A 14,134-nucleotide genomic window follows, 5' to 3' on the forward strand; every position below is an offset into this window, starting at 1 on the left:
AATCATAAAAACACCTTAGTATCACTTTCAAAACTTTCAGAACCTTTCTGTTATTTCAAACCTTCTTCTGTGGAACTCAAAAAGAGAATTTTGAATAATGCAAAAGGTTTTTTTCCTAAAACAAAATACTGATGAATGAGAGACTGGCACTTTTCAAGCATCATTTACATCTTATATTGGTGAAACATCAAAGGTCACCAAATTTTAAGATTAAACTTCTGCACATATGACTGCGTTCTGCATGAGTACCTTTCCTTTGTGCAAATCTAATTCTAACACACAAATCACATCGCACACATACAGGTCAGTCGAATCATGTGTTTAAACACCAGGTTTATGTTCAAAATGTCATGCTGTTTGTATGTGCTGAAGTGTATGATTCAAATCCATATAACCTGCAGATCTCATGACATACAGTATAATTCTGTACCACAATATACAGTCTGTAATGTTTAATGCTAAGAAAACTGGCAGGAATATCTCCCTATATATATAATAAATCACACCACATGAATAAACATTATTTCTATTTTTTTTCTTTTCCTTTTTTTTCTTAGAAATAGTTGTGGCTTGCTTGAATTTACATTAAATAACATGACGTCCCGTCTTAGCATTTCTAAGAGCAACCAGTCTTTACCGTTAGGGGGCAGCAGTGCTAAATCTTTGACTAAAAACTCGGATTTACTGTAAAACTGATTTTTATTGTGCAAATGGAGCAAGACAGCATGAACTGGCCTCAGGCTTTCATCTCTGGTATGTGTGTGGCTGTCAAAACCTGATGAGACGTGTCATAAGCTCTCAGAAAATATAAATCCAGTTCATCAATCAAAAATCTAGTCTCAAATATTCAACGAGGAACGTACCCCTGTCTGCATTACCTTTCTTTGTGGAAATACTGGCAAAACTTTCCTAAACAAATCCTTTAGAATTACTTTGACCTCTGAAAGACATTCAACAGATTTAGTTGTTTATGAGTGAGAGAATTTCTTGGAATTGTTAGGAAGCAAATGTATTATTCCATTGGCACTGATGGTCACATTAGAAATACTGCTATTTACTGTCTCAAAATAAGGTTTAATTTTATTTATTTACTTACTTATTTATTGATTCATCGCATTCGATTCGAGTCTTTAGAATCAGTTCCAAAACATTTCACTCTGATTCGTTCAGTGGGTCTCTCGTTGCATCAGTAGGTGGGGGTCGTTTATCGTGTCTTTTGCGGTGTAAGGAGTTATTTTTCCGCTCCTTAGTTTTATTATTTTTTTCTTATTTGTTTATTTACATAGATTTATGACAGACTATTGTATCTAATCCACTTATACATGTGTATTTATATATATTAATTTAATTCATGCATTTCTTTTCTTTTCTTTTTTTTTATTTTATTGCACTGAGCAAACTCAAAATGACGTTTCTGGTGCCCCAGATCCAGCAATAGGTGGCCCAGTTACCTTAAATTCTCCAATTCTCAACAGAGTCATAATGAACCCCATTCCAGTCTCTCTCTCTCTCTCTCTCTCTCTCTCTCTCTCTCTCTCTCTCTCGCTCTGTCGTGCTATTGCAGACTAGTCAAGTGTAACGTAGTAAAACAGTGTCACGTCAAAGCGCCCTGCCCTCCCACCCTTCTGTCTTTCCAGTTTCCCATCATCTCATGATACTGGTGTCATGGCTTTGACTCCGTCTTCGGCCGCGCGCGCTTTCTCAGGGACGCGATAAGCTGCTGCTACATCGGATCATTCCCCATCGCTTTTGATCGTGACGCTGGATATTTTCATTGTTACTGGTGTGACATTGTTATTATCGATGACTCGCGCAGCTGTGCGCGTTCCCAGGCAACCCCCGTCACGAACGCGCACTGAACGCGCTCATTCGCTCCGTTTCGTTTCTTCTGTTTGAGCCGGTGAACATTATTGACTATGGAAAGCTGAGTCTCGTTCATTCGTACACCAAAAAACAGTAAATCAGAGGTCATTCCGAGCAACGAAAGGGTTTTATTCGCACCACATTCGTGGTTCTCGACAAGGTGAGTACGGCTGGATTATTTTTATATCGTAGCCTATTTTATCTTATTTTTCTGGGCGTTGGGATTCAAAATACAGCTCAAGGAGATTTTTAGCCACATTTCCGGTTGATCAAATAAATACAATGCCTGGCATATTGTTTAAAACGAAGTGGGTGTTCAATATTTGGCCATGGTGTTTATAAATCCGGGTATTTTTCTCCGATCCGCCGGTTTAAATGAACTGTAAGATTGTTTCTCATAAACAACAACAAATACTCGCGATGTTTTCCATTTAAACTAGAAACAGTTCGCATGATTATTGATTTATTTGTGTGAATATTGCAGGCAAACAGCTACAATGTGACTAGCTGTTTCAGATGACTAAACTAGCCGAAGTCCTGTCAAGGACTAGTCTGGATTTGTCTTTTATGTACGTCACACCTGAACTAGATCTCCATGTAGGAAAGGAAAATTGCAAATCAGCTCTCGTTTTTTTTTCTTTCTTTCTTTCTGTGTTTTCTCTACTGTCAGTTGTTTCTTCTAGACTGTATTGTCAGAGCTTCTCAGATGTTTCTCCTGAGGGAAAACACGCCAGTATTTTCATGTGTCTCCTCTACATTTGCAGATCTCAACAATGTCTCAAATTGCGCTCAGGTTGGCCAGGATTACATGACAGAGATTCCAATATGAATTCAACTATTTCAGACTAAATGATGTGATCTGCTATCCACATCAGTTTTATAGATGCATACAATTATCCTCTCATTTGTGTCTGCTTTTAGTAGAAACATCTGAGGCAAAGTTTGTGGTTGGAGTTCTCAGAAATGCTTTATGTATTCAGTACTTTTAATTTGGTACTTGCTTCTTTTACTTTTAATGGTATGCATTAGTGATAGACTGATTAATCAGATTCTATCTATCTATCTATCTATGTAACACATCTTGTATCAGTCAGCCAGTGAACCTCTTCAGTGAACTTAAGAGAACTTCTCGCCTGTTTTGTTGGCGGTGTTTGGGATTATGGTTCTCCCACTCACGATGACTCAAATCTCTAAATATCGAGGTTGCCATAAGGCATGAGTGTTTAATTCCTATTTTTGGACATCCTTAAATTTAAGAAAGCAGTAGTCGGCTTGAATCAACATTTCATTTCAACACATTCTCATAGCAGCTATTTTATGCTTTTGCAAATTGGTGGCTAATTTGAATGCATTCACGCAATCTCATTTATACTTTTTTTGCATTCTGTTCATGCCCCGTTGTGGGTTAGGTTTAGGCGTGGAGATTCTTGCATATACTTTTGTCTGAATCACATTGTCCAAATTCCTATGTAAGTGTCTCGTGAAATAGTTCTCTTGTGAAATCGGGTTGGTCATTATTAAGCATTATTAAGCCCCCCACCATAGCGCTGTTAATGAGAAACACCTTGCATCATTTTATAGTAGATCAAGGAGTTTTACTTTAGCAGATATTCCCTGTACAAAGCTACTCTACTGTAAATCATGGGTTAAGAGCCTTAGAAATCATATCAGGGGATTTTGAGCCTAGAACTAAGCTATAATTTGTTAGTTTACCACTTCTCATCTTGGTACAAAGACCTCGCCCACACTTGCTCTCCTCAGAGTGTTTCAGCCTCCTCATTCTTCATGGCAAAATGCACTTAGGTAAGTGAAAGTGAGTGTGTGGTTTCTACTAAACAAATCGACCCTGGTTTGAATCTTTAGCAGGCTGCACTCTTTAAATAATTTTGGCATCTATGGTTCCATGAAGAACCTTTAACATCCATTGATCCTGTCCATTCCACTAAAGGTTCTTTATTGTAGAAAAATGGGTTATTGGAGTATGAAAATGTTCTTCAGACTAAGATAAAATTATTAATTTGAGAACTGGTCGCTAAAAGCTTCTCTGGAGGACCCAAAAATGGCTTTTCTATGGCATTGTTGCAAAAACTTTCTTTTGGAACCTACGATTTAAAGAGTACATGTTTAAAAATAAAGACTCATTCCATGGAATCTTTTCATTCCACAAAAGGTTGTTAATAATGGAAAAAAAGTTCTTTAGATTATTTAAATGTTCTTTACTGCAAGAAAATCAGGTAGGCCTACATTTAAGAACTGTTTTGCTGAAAATGTTTTTTCTGCTACAAAAAAAGAAAAGAAAAAAAACATTGTGGTTGGTAAAGCATATTTTGTGTTTATCTTTGAGATTTGCCTTCTCTGTCAGCTTTATTTTAACTTCCAGTTCTGTCGTTGTACATCCTGGATATCTTGGGGACGAGTTGAATCCCGCATGATTTGAGGTACATGTCTGTAACGTTATTTTGAGTTAGGGGTTTGTTTGTATCCTCAACCCTAAGTATGTACACCACCAATAAAGAAATCCAACACAAGACTCGGAGGTGCACATGCTGCAAACAGTGCTTCAGAATTGACTCTGTAATGAGTGAGTGTCTGATAACTTAAAGGTTTTCCCTTAAATCTGTTGTTACTCCAATGAGCTATTTATCCTATAGTGATTTGGAGCAATTAGCTAATGCATCCGTCTTCAGTTGTGTTTCTCTGCATTGCCCGTGGCTGTTGATGGTCCTTATGGGTGCTTTCATAAGAAGGGGATTGATGCTCTTAATTAGATGTGCTCATAATACCACAGAGGACTCTTGAAGAAGGGGCCCAGAGCCCGTGAAGTGGCTTTAATGCCTTTTGGAATTCTGTGAATGTCTTTCAGTGAAAGCCGTTGAAGTTTAAGCTGGCTTCAAGTGAGATCATTGGAAAAGCAGCCCATTTAAGGCAAAATTCCTGTTAATTGGTAACGTGCCTACGCAGTGGGGCCTTTGTCCTCCCTTGACTGGGACCTTCTGTCTGTGATGAGTGATACACTGGGCTTTGGGCTCCGTTATGAATGACGCGCTTGTTTCTGTTTACTGGCTTTGAGAATTGGCATGCAATAAAAAGTGGCTTCTTCTTTTGAAATGCTATTATGGGAACGAGTTGCTCGATTAGCCGAGGAGAGAGAAACCAGAGGACAACTCCCATAGACTGAAATTTTAGGAAGAGTTTGACCAAACTATAGTTGAACCACTAAATCTTTATAAGAGATATACAAAGGAACATTTGATATCTTACTCACTTCTCTTATGTGTATATAAACTATTGATATCAGAGTATAGTAGTCCTTGACTGGCATTGAGTGCTTCACACGTGATTGAACAAACGCCTCGTTTTGTGTGATTGGCAATGAAATTTGCATATTTAATGGTCACGCTATCGGCCTCTGCGGGTTTGGACAATGCCGCCGAGATTTGTGGTGTACACCCACAGATTTTGTTAAATTTTTAATGCAGCAGACGGCTAACTTCTGTTGTTGCATGCCTCTCCATGTTCTGGTGCACTGTTCCAGTTATGCATCTAATTCATTTCTACCAATGCTCAAGGACAGTTGTGAAACTGTCTTCTTTATTTCTGTGAGAATGGTGGTTGTGTTTTGATTTTGTACCTATGACATGCTTTCAGACTTTTAATTATAGTGTTTATCGTTCAGAATATGGAGGCACAGTAACCGTTTATGTGTACATATAGACCAGCAATGAAAATAATTTGCTCTCTGACAGTGATTGTCTTGAAATTCTTCAGTGAAGGTTTTGCATTTATTACAAAAGCTTTGACAGCTTTTTTAAATTTTTGCAGTGGCTTATTTAGAGATGATGCAACAACATTGAGAGGAGTTTGCCAGTCTGACATGCTTAACATTTACTGTTGGATTGCCATTGAGCTTGAATCTTGTCAACTGTGATATGTTTTATCCCTCATAGGATTTTTTAGTCAGTACAAAAACTTTCTCTTAATCAAATCATTAGAGTCCGTTTGAATAGGCACTTCAGATTTGACTCAAAACTGAATGTGAACTATGAATATATAGTCTATCCAAGTAGTTTGTAAGGTCAAAGGTCATGCCCAGAGGAACTTTGCATAAAGTAAACGCTGTTCTTAAGTTCTATACATGCGTTTTACTATATTTACTCATATGAAACCATTGTTTTACCTTATTTAAACTAAACAGTTTGTTCACAGATTTTATTTTATTTTTTGGAACACCATATTTACACTGTTTTGTTGGCTAAACCATTAAAACCCTAATGAATGGCCTGTACTTCTATCCCTCATTTCTTTGCTTTAAAGAGTCAGTTCATATATTGTAGCTTGAATTTATTAATTATCGTCACTCCGTGTGTCTGAGACCCATTTTTGGTCACTGGTAGAGCTTGAAGAAGATGACCCCTCCGAACTCTCACGGCAGTGGACCCATCTGTCCTCATATGATGTCATTTGAATGGAGGACGTGGTGGTGGGGGTCCGTTCGGGGGAACACAGCGCTACTGTGTCCGCACAGAGTTCAGGGCCACTTCCTGTCAACCCGGCGAGCGAGGCCACAGATGCTTCACGTCTCGTTTCAATCCTCCCTCTGTTCTCTCCTTCCGTTATGTGACAGAAAAACAAGGATGGATGGATGGGATTTGTATTATTAAGTAGGCCTGTGTGATTATGAAGTGCCACTCAGCTTAGCCATTGATGTGGGTTTTGAACGGGTTTTTGTGTGCACCCGTCCAAATGATATGCTGTTTAATGAAAGCTGATGTCTGTTTTAAGTTTTGGACGTTTTTATCTCAAAAATAGCTTAACTGTTGAGTCATAGTTTTGTAGTCTTGATATCTAAACTGCTTGCTGTCTGTTAAGTGAAGCTGTTATAATGGACCTTGGTGAGGTTAGGAATGACTCAAATGTGAAGAAACTATCCAGTAGCTTGTAAGGTCAAAGGTCTCATCTAGAGCCACATGCAATCTGTGCATGCAGAACTTTGCATAGATTTGACAGAACTTAAATACCGTTAGTTTCATTTACTTGCTTGTTATTAAAATTTAAAAAAAAAAAATCTGTCATTTACTTTGAATTTGTAATCTTTAATCCATTCATCTGCAATAATGAAATCTGTGTAATTACATTTATTTTGCAAAATATTCACTCAAAGTTCACAAGAAAAACAATTGCTTTATAATTGCATTATCCATCGTCAAACCTGCCAAAAATCTGTCATTTATTTGCTTTGTATTTGAAGTGAGTGATCCGTAATATCTTCAGGGATGCTTGCATATGTGTTAATTAAATGTTTTTGACATTTGTGAGGAAGACTTGTATTCATGAATTCATCCTGTGGAATTGCATGCAAATATCCAATTTCGCCTCACTGTCACCTTTCTGGGTGTCGTGGTTGGCTGGGAGAGCTGTGGTCTTGCATACATACGCACACATCGTTCAACATGGATAAATAGTGAATGTGAACAACCTGAGACTGCTTGGGATGGGGTGGGGGGTGTTTTATGTATAGATGAATTTGTTGTAGGTTTTTGTTTCATCTGGGAGTTCAAAAGACGCTTGAGCTAGGTTCACTCAGTTCACAGTCTACTTAATATTAATATGTGCGTGAATATTAATGAGGTTTTCTCATTTTCTCCCAATCCTTAAGGAAAATGATTAGTGGCTTCATGACTTAAAATCCCAAACCTCTCAGAATCACATGCTCATGCAGTAGATGTTTGGAATCCCCCTTTAAACTTGAATACGAAGGCAGAGCATCTTTTAAAAGCAAAATCTTCTCTTGGTGTTCCATTTGAAAAATTAACAGTAGTGTGAGCTGTAATGGAAATCACTTCACTCTCCGCAATTCTGTTATGGAAATGTCGGAGGCTGTTCTGTTTGATGGCTGGATGAATCTTGGGTTATCCACGGGGCATTTGATTGCAGGGCTGATTTGTCGTTGGCCATTGTTTTGGTGCACATGAAGGAACCATCACCATGCTTAAGGCTTCTTCCATCTCCTTCACTGAATGAGAAGATTCGGCAGCCTTCTATCTTTAGTCATGTCTATCACCTTTTTTTAATTTCCAGAGGAAGTTCAAAAGTGATTGAATGTGAAACTCTTGGTCTTTTATTCCAAGTGATCCGTAATCAGCTGATTCTGAGTGCTCACTGTGCCGATGGGTCGTGCCTTGACTTGCTTGCAGAATGTGATCGTAGCTTCAGCATAACGGAAGACATGAAGAGGCAGATCTAGACCATAGCAGCATGGTACAGAAAGTCAAGTCAAATCAAATTACATTTACTTATTGGGCGGTTTAAAACAGCTTTACGAGAATAAACAGGATAGTAACCGTGTCAGTACTGTAAATGTATCAGTAATTAAATAATTTTAGCTGTAATGCAGTTCTACAGTAGATAAGTGTCATTATTCAGCTCAGCGTATTGAGTGTTGATTCAGTTCAGTATCAGTGTGAATGTTGCAAAGTCTTTATCCAGTTCAATTTATTTCATGTTTTATTCTCATCCAATAATGTGAGTGCAGTTAAATCGATGCTGCTTATACATTTTCCTCTAAACCTCTAAAATCCCCAACTTTTCAGATTTTTTTAGGCAATATTACCTTAACTAGTACTTGACCAGTATTGATTTTTCAGAATTTGAAAGCTGGCAAAATGGGTGAAATTACAAAATAATATTTATTTATTAATTTACAAAAATTGGGAAACTGATTGGAGAAACCTGGGAAATGTTCATTATTCATTGTCAAAGCTGTTGTTGTTGTTGTTGTTGTTCTTGTTGTTTTCTGTATTTATTTATTAGATCCTTTGGTCAAGTGAATATGGTATGATCCGAAAAATCCCAAAATAGCTAAATATCATTCCATTCATTTATAATTTAATAATTTTCAGCAAAAGCCACGTTTTAGGTGTTTTAACCCTAATTTATACACTTTGTGTTTGGTTGCAGAATTGACTTTTAGCATAATTCAAGGCTCGAAATTGCGACCATTTTGGTCTCATATGCTCCTGAAATTTAATCAGTGCGACCTCAAAATATATTTGGCAGCATTTGTGCGAGTACTTATAATAGTTAATACAAATTATATATTAACAAAAAAATCTAAACAAAACACCTACAGAGAGTGCACACATGAATTGACGTGAAGTCTATTAGGTTAGATAAGTCTCGTTGTTAACGTGCGTTGTTTCACTGCATGATTCAGTCTATTAAAATGCATAACAAAATTCAAAATATGGGGCCTTTATATAATTTCATACAGTTAATCAATATGACAAGAAGAGTGCTTCTTTTCCTCATCAAATCAGCATGATTACAAATGTGATATTGATTTTATACAACTGTTAACAAAGAAGTTGTAGTTAATATTAAGAGACTTAAGTTTTAGACTCTATATTGCCTGTTTTTGCTCTATTTCATAAACAAAAAACAATTCCAAACACAGTCACATCACTGTTTGCATCTCTGAGCAACATGAGGGCGTTTCGTTCCTGAATTAATCATTCGTTAAATGATTCAGTTTAATCAAAATGACTCACTTATTAACAGTGACTTGCTGCCACCAGCTGGTGGTTTTAATTTCACATTTAAAGCTGCAATAGGGAATTTTTGACCCTCTTGCGGTTAATAAACAGAACTGCTTGCGTCTTGCGGAAGAACATCGTAGCCGGAAATACTTCTCTCTGTTTATGTCTATGAAGAATCACAAAGGTACTGGGTTACTCCGCCGCGGTATCCCCGAAGCAATCTAAAATAGTCTGAATATAAACAATTATTATAGGTGCACCCTAGTGATTCAGGACAAGCTAAAAACACGGTTTGGAAAATGGATTCATGGTGTACTCGCTTATACATTTTTCTACATTTTAAACACAAACAAAGTTACGGACCGCAGCTCTGATTGGTTATTTTTTACCGGGAGCGATGGAGTTTCTGCAAATGGCAATAGGAGCACTGGGAGGAGCTAGAGGAGCTTGGTTTTTTTCACAGATTATCGGTCTCATATTCTACTGTCAGGACATAATGACAGGTTTAACAAATATGTAAAAAATATTTTTTTACAAAAGTTCCCTACAGCACCTTCAAATATTTCAAATATCAGTATTCAATGTTTTATGTTTACAATATTAAAATATTTTTTATGCATGTGTAACTGCAGGTTAAATGCATTCATGTACTGCATTAATCAGTGTGTAAATGCATCTAAATTCCATTTCAGATGCAGCTTCTGTGTTTCCTCTGCATTGCAAAGATTAATTTTGTTTATACTTTATAATTTGCTTGATGACAGCCCAGATGAGAATAAGTGATAATGCACACTTTTAGAAAAACATGGCGTTAAGGTAAAAAGAAGAATATTACAATTTTCAGCTGTAAACAGTAACACTCATTATTGTTATTGTCAACACTCATTAGTGTCAAAATATTGTTAGCGATAAAATCCCAGAAAATAGAGATATCATTTTTTGTCAATATTGCATACCCCTAGTTGCCAAGTGCCAACCATTCCATGCAGTTGGCAGAGCTGAATGTAAAATTTAATACTGCATACACCATCATAACCCTTGCCAAAGAAGAGCTTTGGTTGTTTACAAAATAAATCTGTCAGTTTTTTATTCAGTTTCTCTCTTCTTCAGCTCTTCTTTTTCTCAGGGTAGTTAGTGGATTGTGATTGACAGCTGATATTAACCAATCTAAAATCTGCATTAAACTTAAGAATATAAAGATAAAAACTGTTAATATATAATTTGTAGTTTTGATGCTCCTAAATTTTTGCTAAGTGTTTCTTAATCTTAATTTTTGCTGATGCTCCTAACTTTTTGAAGTTGGGAGCACCAGTGCTACCAAGTATAAAAGTTAATTTTGATAATTGTAGCTCAAACACTAGAAACACTGAGGTCATAGGTTAGATTCTCAGGGAATGCATGAGCTGATACAATCTATACTATTAAGCTTTAAATAAATCCATCTGCAAAATGCCAAAATTGACGACATTTTGTAGTGTGAGTGGTGTGTTCACACTAAAAAACTAGAAGACGGGGTGCACTTTAAGCACCCGGATGATGTCTTTAACTGTAAGTGTTAAATGCTGGAAACTTTATTTCTGGCGCACTAATCCATCACATGCATTTGAAAAGTCATTTCAACAGCAAATTTGAAAAAAAAAAAAAGTGCACTGTACAGTGTGTTTGTACATCATTTGGTGTGCCAGATTACCCACAATCCTGATGTGAGATCCACTATTTAGAGAAGTCGCTGTGAGAAATGTGGCAAGCTTTGGTGTGGTGCATTTGTGAGGGCTGCAGCAGGTTCTCTGTTTTTAAATAGTTTTTGCTAAGTCAAATAGTCATTTCGTATCTGGTTGATTTAATTCAAAGTTCTGAACTCTGAAGTATTGAAATGGCAAGGCTGGACATTTACTTTTGTCTGTTAGTATGTTGTAGTTGATATAGCAGAAAAATGGTTCTTCACTGATAGTGTAAAACACATTCTTGGTAAAGAAGACAATTCCTGACTCCAGGGAAGCTTGGGACTGATAATACCAATTGTAAAATAATGGAATGTGTGCCCCATGGACTCATCTCTGTGACTTTAACATGCCCTGGTTGTGTGAGAGATGGAGAGATGTCAGGACTCGTCTCTTCATGCAGCCTGCATTCCAGAACTACTGCAGGGATGAGTGAGCTGCTCATTTTGGTGAACATACACTACCGTAAAAAAAAAAAAGTTGTTGTCTCTGATGCTCACCAAGGTTGCATTTATTTGATATAAAATACAGTAAAACGGTTAAACACCAATACCATTTAGAATATCTGTTTTCTGTTTGAATTATATTTTAAAATGTAATTTATTTCTGTGATGCTAAGCTGAATTTTCTGCATCATTACTCCAGTTTTCAGTGTCACATCATGATCCTTCAGAAATCATTCTGATGATTTGCCGCTCAAAAAATATGTATTATATATTACATATATAAAGTATATATATATACATATATATAACATATTATTATCAATGTTGAAACAATTGTGCTGCTTCATATTCGTATGTAAAGTGTAATATTTTTTTCTTTGATGACCAGAAAGTTCAAAAGAACAGCATTTATTTTGAATATCATTTTTTTTAAACATTCTACAACATTTAATTTCTTTGTCACTTCTGATAATTTTAATGCATGCATTCTTGCTGAATAAAAATAATAATTTCTTTCAAAAATCCTCTGACACACCCTTTATCAGAACTGTGTCATGTGTGTAACGGCTAGTAATAATAAGTAGGACAAAAACCATTGCATAATTCTGAAGAATTTGAATGTCTGTCTTTTTTCACAAAATTCTAAATCTGCTCTGCCTTTAATTAATTCAGTTACAATTCTTTGGATTTTTGACTCATTTAATAATGATTCCAGTTAACAATGCGAGTGTAGTACTTTCAGTTCAATATATTAAACCTTACTATATTTTAAACCTTACTATAATAATGTGGCACACAGTTATATTTTTTTTTTGATGCATGGACTGAAAAAAAAAACATGGTGTAGAAAATTTTTTTACTCTGAAATTTCTTGTAAAATTCACAGATAATTTCAAAGCAGCAGCAAGTAACACTGAATTAAATGTGAAATTCTGAATTACGAACTAATTTATTTGTACATCTTTATTTACTTATTTATTAATTTATTTTGTATATTTAGACAGCGTTCCTCCTTTAAATCCGTTCTTCAATTTTCCCCCAACAATCTCTGAAGAAAACATGCAAATTCTGTATGGGCTTAGTAATGCAAAATGACCCATTTCTTCAACCCTTTCGCTCTAACAGCGTCTTGCTCTGAATCATGGGAATCCAAGCAAATCTGAAGCTATTGACCTGTGCCGGGCTTTAGTCAATGCTGACATACATTGAAATGCTCCCTTCAGAACAGAAGGATGCAAAGATGGTCATCTACGAGTTTCACATCAAAGACTCCCTCTTCCCTCTTCATTAAGGAGGGCTTAGACTTGAAGGTAACGCTTATCTCTCGTAATGTGCTGCCCAATAAATGTGTTTTAATCTGCAAGCAATTCTCTTTGGCTGTGTCTTGTGAAAGTGTAGTTCTGTCCACATGCTACACGTCTGGCTGTGAAAGAAATGGTTGCATGTTTCTTGCTTCAGTCTTTTTTTTCATTAAGGAAATCATCAAGGGAAAGATAAACCCCAAAGGATCTGTGTATCTCTTCCACTCTCTCACAGTATCGCTCACACACACATCCCCCAGCCGCCCTTGTTTCTCTCTAATACTCCTGACCGCAGATCTCTGCTCTTTGCACACACACCATGACCATATTTAGATGCAGGAAAGAAGCGTGCGTGTATGATTGTTTACAGATGACAGCAGGAGACCGTAGGAGCGTGACTCACTGGCGTTGCTGTAGGATCAAGAATGCTGAATGCAAAGGCAATAAACCAGATTATTAATTAACAACACTGGTATATATTTCTGCCATATGGTGCAAACTTTCATATTTGTTGGTTTTCAGAGCTCGCAAGTCATTCTAATCCATCACGGCCTTATAAGGTGAATCTCACAGAGGAAATGTTTTTGCCATTATACGTTTCTGCATGAATTTGAAGTACTAAAATGTGACCGTGCTAAATGTCAGAAAAGCTTTGAAAATCATTATGAAATTCAGAAAACGTTTCCTCAAGTTCAGAAAATAGTGCATTTTCTTTCCAGTATTAACGAGCTTCCTGTTAAAACATCCAAGTGGCTTGTGCTTTTTTATTTTTAACAAATAAAGTCAGTTGAATAAAATAATTAATAAAATAAAATGTATGGTACATTAATAGGAAAATAACAAGCAAAAAAAACCTTAATTTTCTTTAATGCAAAATATCATTCCTTTTTTATGTGGAAGAACTATAACCAGGACATCTGCTGACCATTTTCATGAGATTCTTCAAAGAACTGAGTTTTATCGTGAAGTTTAAGATGCACTGCTCAAGGTATCTTAGCTCAGAATTTAGAGAATGTAATATGTTTACACCGTACACACATACTAACACCTCTTCGTGAGCGCTCTGCAGTGAAACAAATGTTTTGTTAAGAAGCAGGTCATTTTTACACGGGCTTCTTACTTTTAGCATGAATTCCACCACAGTGCTTTCGTGTCATCTAATAACAAGACAGCTGGACAATGAATGATAAGTTTGCTGGGTATGAATCATTGGGGCCATTTCCAAACTTGTTAGTTTTTGCAGTTGTAGATGTTGACTTGCATGTTCG

General features: G+C 36.4%; 1 protein-coding gene across 3 annotated transcripts in view; it reads left to right on the forward strand.

The window, feature by feature from the left end:
* Nucleotides 1-1,592: 1,592 nt before the first annotated feature.
* The window catches only part of LOC113065632 (proto-oncogene tyrosine-protein kinase Src), a 46,257-nt gene continuing 33,715 nt past the window's right edge, over nt 1,593-14,134 (forward strand). For 2 of the 3 annotated variants that reach the window (XM_026237054.1, XM_026237053.1), the window contains exon 1: nt 1,593-2,023. The gene's annotated coding sequence lies outside the window, so the exon portion shown is untranslated. The remainder of the gene's footprint in view (nt 2,024-14,134) is intronic. The other variant, XM_026237057.1, reaches the window with a different exon arrangement.

Source organism: Carassius auratus, chromosome 48 (assembly GCF_003368295.1).
Source record: "Carassius auratus strain Wakin chromosome 48, ASM336829v1, whole genome shotgun sequence".
NCBI lineage: Eukaryota > Metazoa > Chordata > Actinopteri > Cypriniformes > Cyprinidae > Carassius > Carassius auratus.